Genomic DNA, 9459 nt, shown 5'->3' on the forward strand with positions numbered 1-9459 from the left:
ACACGCAGTTTCTCACCCCACATGCTCTCGACTCGATGATCCGATGGATCCTGACCCACTTTTTAGGGCTCCTGGAGGGTTGGTTTAAATCTCTTCATCTTCTGATCCCTCTCTAGATTTGATAATGACAACAAAATACTCAGTAAACACTGCTTAGATGTACTGACAACTGTTTAGTTACTAGCATCTTTCAGGCATATGGGTTCTGTAAAGTTTCTTGAGGCAATTAGACCTGTAATTGGCGCTATATAAGTAAAATTGAATTGTATTGAATAGCAATCCATAAACTCCATAAATTCTAGGCTAATCAATAGCATCCCAATGCTAGTCACTGTCTTCAGCATCTCACGATTAGTTGCTCGTCTTCCTTGTCTGCTAGATTCCTAGGCTAGCTACTTGTATCCCTAGGCTGGTCTGCTAGTAACTAGCATTCCTGCACTACTGTCTGGCATTTATTGGCTAGTAACTAGCATTCCTAGGCTAGCGATTATTATATCTAGGCTATCTCAGCAAGTAACTAACATTCCTAAGCTAGCTACTAGCATTCCTAGGCTAGTCTTTAGCATTCCTCAGCTAGTCACTAGCGTCCTGCTAGCCATATGCTTTCTTAAGGCACATTTAACAGAGTGGATAACTTTTAAACATGGTATAAAAACAACATTTTCACTATTTAAATAAATTATGTTAATTTATAGGTGTGGAAGTGAAGTGTTGCCTTTTTCTTTCTATACTGTTTTATCTGTTTACGTTACATTAGTTATCTGAAACCAGTAATTTGCTCCTCACCTGCAGTGTTTATTTAAAAGTTTCTGTCGAATGCTAATGACTAGCCCACAGATGCTAGCTGCTAGCCCAGCAGGGGAGCTGAAAAACTGTATTTTATAACTAACCCTGGTCCACAGCTTAAAGTTTATGTGGTGAAATCAATAATTAAAGGTTAAATCTGTCCTAAACAACAATTAGTGTTAGAAGTCGGCCTCACATCTGACCAGGAGTCTTTACAGAAGACAGAAAGCTTCTTCCTGCTCACTCACTTTAATTCATCCGCTGGGAAAACATTCCCAACGATTCCCCATATTCTCAGAGTCACGAACCTCATCTTTCTCTATCACAACATCTGCTATCCGAGAGGTCAGAGGTCCAAATTCTCGTTATCCTCTGTGGATATTGTTCAGCCGTCGTCTTATTTCCCCCCTTTTACCCCTCAGCGCTCTTCCATTTCCATCTTAGAACCGGCCGCTCCCCGGCGGAGGGCCGCTGAGTAATTTAAAAGCTAATGAGGGAAAATTAAAACGACACAGTGTTTTGTCGGCGAGACGTCCCTCTTTGATGGAGTGGCCCAATTATAAGTGAGGAAGATAAAGAGACCCGAGGGGAGCCGGCGCTTTGTTCGCGTCTGGAGGTGAATTAAGGTGCGGCTCGGTTTGAACTGGAACATCCTGCTGCCATTCAAACTGGATCTACTGGTGCCGCATAAAGAAAACTGATTTACTGAGCAATGAAAAGGAAGCAGAGCGGCACGTTTAACTGGACGCTACAGTTTGTAGTTAAAGGGCTGGTCCAGTGATGTTCTTCAGTTTTCTAATTGTCTGATCTTCTAGATGAGCTTTAAAGTTCCAGTTAGTGAAGTTATTACAACTGGTGGGTGCATAAATCAGCTGGTCACACTTTACTGTCTTTCAATGAAATGTCTAGTGATGTTTTTCACAAACCGCCTCCTTAAAGCTCACAGCTGATGCACACGTTGCAGGGAAATGAAAAAAGCTAAACATGAGCAGTTTTTGGTGTGAGATCAGTAAAGTGTTTATCAGCACTAAGGTTTTCTGGGTTTTTTAGGCGTCGAAACACCAAAAACCGGTTAAGAATTAGACACTGGCTCAGAATTAAAATGACTTGGTAATGGAAAGAAATACGGTTTGCAGACAGAAATCTGGACATTTTGGTACATTTCATGGAAAAACAACAGTAGGTAGATGCTCCAATGAAGCCTGTGAAGTTCACACATGTTGCAAGGAAATGGAAGAAGCTCTTACTGAGTTCTGGTGAAGGGACTTTAGAACCCGACACTCTCGTTATCAAGCATTCAAAAGTCCCCCACATCTAAAAGCTCCTTTCCTGCACCGATCCACTTATTTTCTCTCCTTTTGTTTCCTGTCGTGCCCGGTTTGATTGACTGGCTGTGAGTCCGGTTGAACAGCTGGAGAACAGGTAGGGCTGCAATTAGATCCGGTCTGGAAGCTTTTATCTCGGTCAGGTGACAAAGAAAGAACCTCAGCTGTCAAACCACAAACTCTTCCACAGGTGGAAAGGTTCAGTCTGAAGAGCTGCTGCTCACCTATAAAGCCCGTTTTAAAGCAGGCTCACCATCATTTACTCCATAAAAATCCTCTTCTGGCTCCAGGTATCAGATAATTTCATTCACAATCACTACTACAGTTTAACAGTCTGTTAAATATGAAAAAAAAATCCAGGTTTAGTTGTCAAATTACCAGTTTTAATGTCAACTAGACCAACAAAGCAGCTCTAAGAAACGTTTTTTCCCACTTTACATCACTTCCTGTCCGATTTTTTGACCCTAGAACACCATAAGCTATTTCTAAAAGACCCTCTTCTCATTAAATTCATTTATAAAGTAACTTAACTAAACAGGTAACGACTTAATATGTTCAGAGTGCGGACAGCTGCTGAGGATTTGAGTCATTTATGTTCTATAATTGTAGTTTATGTTTGAATTCTAGTATATTTAGCTCTATTTTTGTCAACATATGGTTACATTTTACATTAAAAAAACACTAGATCGGTGTAAATAAATAGCTAAAGGTCAATATGATTGTTCATTTTATTAAGTTAATGATAAAGTTCACTGTAAAAGGAGTTATATAATGTATAACTTTAGATTACTTCATACAGTGAAAAATATTAACACTTCTTAGCGTTAAATACTAAAGTATTTATTACCACCTGCCATCATCGTGTCTTTGTGTACGAATGTTTGTTGACTTTTTTATGTCATTTATTGAATGCAATGCACCAAATAATACAATATTTACATCTAAAATGTAGAAAATAAGAAGTTTAAAGTGGCTTTATATGGAAATTCACTTGAGAAAATACCAGTCAAAACACCCATGGTTATATCATGAGAACAAACCAAATGTTTAGAATAGGAGTTTACTTTTCAGTGTACGTCTTCAAGTCTTTTTAAATTTCTGTCCTTTTTATTTCGAAAATGGACAAATAAATGACTAGTTTTTACAATGCTTCCTACAGGAGTCAAAAATGTGAAAAAAAATGGAGGAGTTGGTAAAAATTCTCATTAATTCAGCCTTTAATTCTTATTTGTTGATAAATATTCAACTTAAAACACCCAATAGTGGAATGAAGATGGGTTTGTAATGTTTTTGTTGCTTTCTGTCTCATTTCTGTTGTTTTGTGTGTCATTTTGGTCATTTTCTGTCTTTTTTTGTCATTTTGTGTCTTGTTTTTGTCATTTTCTGTCTCATTTTTTTCCCTTTGTGTCTCGTTTTTGTTGCTTTATGTGTTGTTTTAGTCATTTTCTGTCTCATTTTCGTCATTTTGTAGTTTTCTGTCTTCTTTCTGTTGTTTTCTGTATTGTTTTTGTGGTTTTATGTCTCTTTTTAGTCGTTTTGTGTCTTGTTTTAGTTGTTTTCTGTTTTGTTTTTGTGGTTTTGTGTCTCTTTTTAGTCATTTTGTGTCTTGTTTTTGTCATTTTCTGTCTTCTTTTTATCATTTTGCGTCGTTTTAGTCGTTTTCTGTCTCATTTTCGTCATTTTGTAGTTTTCTGTCTTCTTTCTGTTGTTTTCTGTATTATTTTTCTGTATTTTTGTGGTATTGTGTCTCTTTTTAGTTGTTTTGTGTCTCGTTTTTGTTCTTTCTGTTTTGTTTTGTTGTTTTGTGTCTCATTTTTGTCATTTTCTGTCTTATTTCTGTTGTTTTGTGTCTCGTTTTAGTCATTTTGTGTCTTGTGTTTATCATCCTATCGATTACCTGATATTCCTGCAGCAGAACAGAAGCCTGATTGATCGGCTGCTGACTGACTGACTGAGGATAATCAGACGGCATTTAGGCAGACATCGCAGTCATTAGGGTTTGTTTGCTGGTGTAGCGTAGCAACAAACGTTTTAAAACAGTTCTTTTCTTGTGTGAACGCTGAATCCTTCGCCGTGTTCCCTGCAGCTTCCCCTCGTACTCCTGCCGGGGAACATTTTGTTCCGGTCGGAGTCGAGCAGGTGGCTGATTGTCAAACAGATGAAGCCGACAGGCGGCGAAGTGGGAAGCAAACAATGACGGAGCAGAGAAGAAGCGAACGTTTGAATCCTGCATCCGTAGTCACCGATGACAGGAAGTCTGTAGGAGAACAAAACAGATCCTCATATAATCTGGTTTTAAACGTCAGACTGCAGCTGCACAACTCCGTTTATTACTTCTAACAAGATCTGTGTAAAAAACAAAACCACAAACAAAGTATTTAGTATTTCCAATCTGGACGGGATTAGAGACGCAGAGGAACCCAGAAATCAGCCTCAAACGCTCATTTCAGAACTCGAGGACATTTGGGCTCCAAACGTTGGAAGAATGAACCAGTTTTCTGCTCCATATTCATCAATAATATGTAATAAACTATCAACGGCTTGATTGGCTCAGCGCACACATCAATGGTAGCATTTTTGTGTCTCATTTTTGTCATTTCTCGTGTATTGTTTTTGTCATTTTATGTCTTGTTTTTGTCATTTAACACCTCATTTTTGTTGTTTTATTTCTTGTTTTTGTCATTTTGTGGATTGTTTATATCATTTTCTGTCTTCTTTTTGTCATTTCCATCCTCCAACAGTGTTCCTAAAGAATGTGTAGATCAAAGCTATGTCCCCTCTTCTATTTTCCATCTTTTCATCCATTGTCAGCCTTGACTGAATGTCTCTCTCTACCTCATATTATCAGGATCAGACTCATTCTTTGGACTGTTTTCCATCAGTGGTCAGCAGTAACAGCTAGCTAAATATCTAGCTCTAGTTTTTGTTGTTGTGTGTCTCCTTTTTGTCATTTCGTGTCTCGTTTTTTGTGCCCCAGTTATATTCCACTGACTCGTTGACCTGTTTATTCCATAAACAAAAGAATCAGAATCCATGTTATATTTCTGCAGAGGTGAATTAAACGTGTGACTCCTCAGTGTACGTCCTCAGCAGAAACCATATGTGCTCACATTACAGAGAAAATCACATCAAACCCTGAGCTGCAGGAAAACTTGATCCTGCTACTGTTCGCCTGTTTCCATCCGGTTCCAGCTTTAAAGGCGGATTAAAGACACACATGCTATTTGCAAAGTGAGATTAAAATCATGCACGCCCCGCGAAATGAGATTAATGTCGTCGGTGGACAAACTCTATGTGTTTCCCTGCAGTAAATCTGCCCTTCGTGATCCTCGCTCACATCCACCACGTGACGTTTGAGCGACTCCGCCGCCGTCCTCGCAGATTAACGGCCTCCAGTGTTTTGTTTTCGGCCTCAGCGTCACATTCTGGCGTCCCATCCGTCATGTTTCTGACGGCGTTTACTGCCGGCAGGTAGCAGCAGCCACGGCCGTTTTAATTATGTGACGCCGTAAATCAACTCTCGAGGAAACGCCGCGAGATGGAACGACTTCAAAAGCCGAGAGGTTTTCTGAGCGGTAAACAAAACCAGAGGAAGAAAGGACTGTTTGTTTCCACGCCAACAACCAGTCCCACCTGATGTCAAGTAGACCGAAAGGTTTAATCCACCAGAGCAGCACTTTCCACGCATTTAAAGGTTTATTCAAATCAAGACATGACTTTAGGTTCAAGTAAATAGAAGTTTAAAGGTTTTATCCACCACAGCAGCACTTTCCGAACACGTGTAAAGGTCTCATTGTCCTTCTTTTTGGTGAAGACCAACGGGAAAACGGTTTTGATTATATTTAGTTCCAGGAAAGCGGCCAATAAATGCCACGTCAACACAATAAATAATGAAAACAGCCAATGGAACTATTCAGAAACCAATCATTCTGAACAAGCTTCAAGTATTTATTGTTTTCGACAAATCTGATGCTGTATTTTTGAGGATTTTCGACAATTTGGACATTTTTTTGAGTCATTTTGGACATTTATTGAAGATAATTTAGATAAAGTTTTACATTATTTGCAATTTTTTCAGAATTGTAGACAAATATAAACTCAGTTTGGATATGTTTTTGGTTATTTAAGCAGTTTTTTGGTAGCCTAGCCGCGCTAGACAACCCACGGCAACGAATTTAATTCTCTGCCAGGGTGGGTCTAGTTACCCTCCATAAGGCTCGAGGTTGGATGCTCCTAAAACTGGCCGGACCAATCACCATGAAGTGTAGAGTCAGAAGGTTGGCGTAACTAAGTGACAACAGAGGCACGACGATTCTGACAGAAACAACCGGAAACAACCATAGAAACAAGGATAGACAAGAAGATGGCTGTGAACAATAAACAGTTATCTTTCGACTGGGCTTTGGCCACAGCCCTTAAAGATTTGAAGCTAAAATTCAACTTGAAAGATAAACAAAGAATGGCACTGAAGTGTTTCATTGAGAAGAAAGACGTATTACCGAACTACCACATCCTCTGATTTCCGGCGCTCTAGGAGCCTATTCGTTGCACTGATTGGTTGTATACCTACCCAGTTGCTGCAGAGTGATTTGATAGACAACCTTGTAGCCCGCCTCCCTCCCTGTCGAGAGTTCCTAGACCCTTGCGTCTTCAGACCTGGGTCTAGGACCTGGGTCTTTGTAGTGTGCGTGTGGGTGTGTGTTTGTAGATATGATAGTTTGAACTAGGTCGGGTAAAGGAAAGTCTGTAAGTCTACTGTCTGGTCCACACTCCGGAACAGAAGGTGGCGGTAATGCACCAAGAAGCTGGATGCCAACCGCCGTAAAACAAGAAGAAGAAGAAGAAGAAGACCTGGGTCTAGCGCAGCTAGGCTAGTTTTTTGTGGTTTTTAACATCTTTATGACATTTTGAAATTTGTATATATTCTCATTTTAAACTAATTTTAAGCCATTGTGTACTTTATGTTGGTTATTTTAGAATCTTTATGTATATGTTTTTAGTTATTTTGGGCAGATTTGAGCCATTTTGGACATTTATTTGTCATGTTACATTATTTGTCATTTTGGAAAACTTCTGGACAAGCTTCATGTCATTTTGTTATAATTATGGAGAAATATAAAGTCATTTTGGACATTTTTTGGTCATTTTTAAGCCATCGTTTTGTCGTTTTTAGTCATTGTGGTTGTTATTTGGGACGATATCTGAGCCTCAGACATTAGGGCTGAAAAATACATTGAAGTTCTGGTAAAAACTTTGCACAGCTTCATAAAACATACTAAAGTTATTGGACAAAAACAGATCTGCAGATTCTGAGGGAGAGACATGTTTTTAATGTTTCTGGGGTCATTTATTCGTATGAAGCGTACGTGAGGATCAGGTGTGAGTGTAAATCTGTCAGCGTTGTGTATTTGATGACTGGTTTTGACCCTTGTCAGGTCGGTCCTGACCTGATTTCGTTTGTTCTGAAGTCCACTGGAGCAAACCGAAGCCCTTCCTGCTCCTGTCGACCTCAAAACAACGCAATTCTGTTAAGAGCCTCCAAATCCTTCCATCATTAGCGAAGCTCCGAAGCTCTTCTCTGATTGTTTTTGAGGCTAAAAATGGAAGAGATTTAATTTCCCAACATATTTCCCTGCTATTTTTGGGAGAAACGCTGCTGACGGTAATTTTGAGGTATGAAGAGAAAACTGGAGTCTTTCAGGCTGCTGGATTTTCCCAACGAAGGTCTGTTTAACTCACATATAGATCTGATCTGATCTGGTCTGGTCTGGTCTGGTCTGGTCTGGTCTGGTCTGGTCTGGTCTGGTCTTGTCTTGTCTTGTCTTGTCTTGTCTTGTCTTGTCTTGTCTTGTCTGGTCTGGTCTGGTCTGGTCTGGTCTGGTCTGGTCTGGTCTGGTCTGGTCTGGTCTGGTCTGGTCTGGTCTGGTCTGGTCTTGTCTTGTCTTGTCTTGTCTTGTCTTGTCTGGTCTGGTCTGGTCTGGTCCGGTCCGGTCCGGTCTTGTCTGGTCTGGTCTGGCCTCGTTTGTGTCATTTGTGTAATCCTTCATCTCATTTTTGTCCATTTTTTGGCACTTTGTAGCTTTTTTGTCAAATTTTTTGTCTCATTTTTGTTTTGTTTCATGTCGTTTGTCTCATTTTTGTCGTTTGTCTCATTTTTGTAATATTTTGTCTGGTTTTGATCTTGTCTGACTTTCATCGTTTGCCTCAGGTTTTTGTCGTTTTGTGTTTCCTTTTTGTCTTACTCGTGCTGTTTATTTTTTTGTCACTTTGTTGCTCGCATTTGTCATTTTTGGTCTCGTTTGTGTCATTTGTGTCATGTTTTGTCTCGTTTTGGTCCTTTTTTTGTCACTTTGTAACTTTTTTGCCTAATTCTTTGTCTCTTTTTTGTTTAGTTTCATGTCATTTGTGTCCCTTTTTTGTCGTTTTGTGTCTAAATGTTGTCATATTTTGTTCTGTTTTTGTTGTTTTTTGTCTTTTCTTTGTCTGACTGTCATAATCCTCTCTGGCTCAGCTCCAGGTGACTAAATGTTGTGTTCCTTTGTCGACACTCTGTGATCTGGAAGTTGTAATGTGGAAATGATAAACTGAGGATGAATGTTGCTGAAACTGAATTTATTTTTCTTCATAAACTTCAGGCTGTTCATGATGTTTAGTAAAAAGATAATTCCTTAAATGTGAACATTCTTACACTAAACCAAAGGAACCATTAGGAGTTGTGGTTATTTACAGGTTATTATGCTGTGATTTTACTGCAGATCAAACTGGGCTGAATGTGGAACCTGAACTCCTGAACTCCTGCCTTAGATGGTATAAAATGATGTGATATCAGAAAATTGAGGCCAACCTCAAATATAATTTGGATTTTCTGCAACTACAGCTTCCCCCATATTAACATTTTTGGTGTGTTATTGTGGTTTTGATTAGAATTGTATTATTATCTCTTAATTTGGGCATGAACCAATTGTTGTTTTGTTGCAGCATTTCATATCATTTTCTGATTTAATGGGATAAATTGAAGGTATCATGGCTGCAAAAGTACCTAAGAAAAAGTTTCCCATGTTCCAGGAAGACAGGAAGGTTCTATCACTCTGGGAAGTGAAAACACCTCAGCACAAGACAGAAGAAGTCTGAAGAAAAAGCAATAATCACAGGTCAGGAAGTAGCGTCTCCTGCCGACTGGACGTCCTCATGTGTCTGATGTTAGATTACTGAGTTTAAAAGTAGTTTTCAGCCTTACCAATCAGTAGCTCAGATTTTACTCATTTCTTTTGGCTGCAAGAGTGAACACAAGCATGCGCTCAAACTAGAACAAAATGATTAATAGTTAGGCCAAATTTGTACAAAAATC

This window comes from Acanthochromis polyacanthus, chromosome 9 (assembly GCF_021347895.1).
Source record: "Acanthochromis polyacanthus isolate Apoly-LR-REF ecotype Palm Island chromosome 9, KAUST_Apoly_ChrSc, whole genome shotgun sequence".
NCBI lineage: Eukaryota > Metazoa > Chordata > Actinopteri > Pomacentridae > Acanthochromis > Acanthochromis polyacanthus.